The sequence below is a fragment of the Peromyscus maniculatus genome, chromosome X, assembly GCF_049852395.1.
Source record: "Peromyscus maniculatus bairdii isolate BWxNUB_F1_BW_parent chromosome X, HU_Pman_BW_mat_3.1, whole genome shotgun sequence".
In the NCBI taxonomy this organism is placed as follows: Eukaryota; Metazoa; Chordata; class Mammalia; order Rodentia; family Cricetidae; genus Peromyscus; species Peromyscus maniculatus.
The window spans coordinates 41,997,409-42,000,086 of NC_134875.1; the positions used below are offsets into that span (position 1 = coordinate 41,997,409).

At 43.2% G+C, this 2,678-nt stretch overlaps 1 pseudogene; it reads right to left on the reverse strand.

Moving 5' to 3' along the window:
• Positions 1-452: 452 nt before the first annotated feature.
• Positions 453-1,466, reverse strand: LOC143270874 (periphilin-1 pseudogene; annotated as a pseudogene).
• Between the last annotated feature and the right edge of the window lie 1,212 nt (positions 1,467-2,678).

The window sequence follows — 2,678 nt, forward strand, 5'->3', positions numbered from 1 at the left end:
GTTTCTTTTATTATTTAAATTTTTATTTATGTTTTTTCATTTTACATACCAATAACTGTTCTCCCTCCCTCCCCTTCTCCTGCTTCCCCCCAAGCTCCCCTTAACCACTCCCCTGGCAATGGGACCAGAACTTATGCCGTGTACATGAACTGGCTTTATTTTTTAATTTTTTAATTCATTTGACATACCAACCACAGATCACCCTCACATCCCTCCTCCATCTCCTCGCTCCTTCCCCCCAAGACTCCCCCCATCCCCTCCTCCAAAAGGGTTAGTACTTCCATTGGGGAACAGCAAACCCTCCCCCCATCCCTTCCTCCAAAAGGGTTAGTACTTCCATTCAGTTGAGGCAGGACCAAGCTTCACCCCCATGCATCAAGGGTGAGCAAACAATCCAAAGGTAAGAAATCTAGAAGCTTTTACATAATTTTTTGAACCGAGCCCTAATTCTTCTAAAAAGGGTCTCCAAAATCTGGAATAGAATTATCATACTTCATAATGAAATGCTTGAGTTCTTCAACATGTTGCTCACCTATTTCATGCAAACTCTGCTTCATTGCAAACTGTATAGATTTTTCTAACGAACGATCCTTTTCAACCAGCCTTTCCACCACCATCCCGAAAGTGTCACAGACTTGTCGGTAAACCTTCTCAATCTCTGTAATTTTTGATGCGATCGCTTTTGAGCGAATGCTAAGCTGGCTGTCTTCACACAATTCTGGGCCAGCTGTTGTGTTTGACTCGGGTTCTGCTGTCTGGTTGATACGTAATGGTTCCTTGGATCCCATCTCAAACTCGGAAATTTCAGCCAAGTTATTTTCTTCTGACTGCTTGGGATTTTCATTAGCCCTCTTGCTTGCAGCATCAGCCTGTTCCTTCTCAGTCAGCCGGCTGGGGCTTTTTAACACCTTGGATGAAGAACTTGAGGGCACAGTATCTCTTGATGTTTTCAAAAACTGGATGGCTCTCTCTTTACATCTACGTCGAGACTGATGGAAGGAGCGCCTCCTGCTTCTACTGCTGAGACTGGATCCAAATCTGCTGTGTAGGGAGTCCTTCCCGCCCACATGTGATTCTCTCAAAAAAGGAGCGCCCCGTTTATGGGGAGACCGTTGTCTTGAATAATGGGAAGAATAGAAACGTTTTCTTCTAAAGCTGTTTCTCATGGCCCTGTATTGAGGCTGTTGGCTTGTGGAATACTCATCTCTTGACCATCGGTAGCCATAATGGCCTCTTTTGTAGGGTGGGGCTCTTCTTGGATCCTGAGTAAAACAGCGGCCCTTGCCCCATTCTTGGTAATCAACATGACAGTAGTATCTACTGTAGCCTCCTTCCTTGGGTTTGGCTAGCAGAGAAGATCTCTTGTCTCCCAGAGGCGGTCTCTTTGGCACAACATTAATTAATCGAGGGTTGCCATCACTGGGATGGTTCCAAGAAGGCACTTGTTTTCCTGGAAGTCGCTTGTAGTCATACCATCCCTGCGCTTGTTTTCCGGGAAGTCGCTTGTAGTCACACCATCCCTCAGACCACATTTCATCTGTTTTGGAAGCCACTGGACTTCTGCGAACAGAAATGCCTACTTCCCTTCCTGTTCACTTTCAATTTCCAACCATACTAAGGGCTCAGCTCAAGAATCTGTTATTGTCTAAAAATTCGTCATCAGAACTCTCCAACATGTACGTTCCACCGTTCCTGCTGAAACTGCAACAACAGCTCTCTAATTAGACTTAGGCCTACTCAACAGCACGGAAATCATGCCAGGTACTTGAAAGCTAGGAAATTAGCTGGGGCTGGTGAGTTCATGTGTCATACAGGAGAATGCAGTACCACCACTTGACTAAATCATTACAGTTCCTAAGTGAATTCCACTTCCTACAAAAAAAGTGTAGCTCTCACCCCTCACCAAAAAAAGCTTCTCTTTCTAATAGAGAGAGACCATTGCAGAAAACCACAACCCTCAAAATTAGAGAACAAGTGATTGTGGGGTTCCTAGCCCCAAGATACACACACAAAAAACTCCTGTGCCTAAGGCTCAGGGACGAAGAGGAAAGATTGCAGGAACCAGAAATGAAAGGGAAGTTTCACTCACCTGAATAAGGACAATACCAATCAATATGCTAACTTGAAGGGGGAAATCTCATAGGGTTCCACCCCTAAACAATGAATTACAGACTGCTAAAGAATTAGTCTTCCTCAGGGATCACCCTTTTTTTTTTAAGATTTATTTATTTATTATGTATACAGAGGAGGGCGCCAGATCTCATTATAGATGGTTGTGAGCCATCATGTGGTTGCTGTGAATTGAACTGAGGACCTCTGGAAGAGCAGTCGGTGCTCTTAACTTCTGAGCCATCTCTCCAGCCCCAGGGATCACCATTTAACAGGTTACCAATATCAAGTGGTCAGCTCTGAAATCAAATACATATACAAGCAACAAGAAATAGACTGGGAACATTGTATTTATATATTTGTGCATGTGTGTGTGTGTGTATGTGTGTGTGTGTGTGTATGTGTGCATGTGATGATCAAGGAAAAGAGAACATAAATTTGAGAGGCATCCAGGAGGAGTGGATATGGAAGGGAAAGAAATAGAAAAGGAAAGGATGTGATTGTATTTTCATTTCTAAAAATTTAAAAATTAAATAAAATGTAAATAAACACTTAAAACATATAAGGCA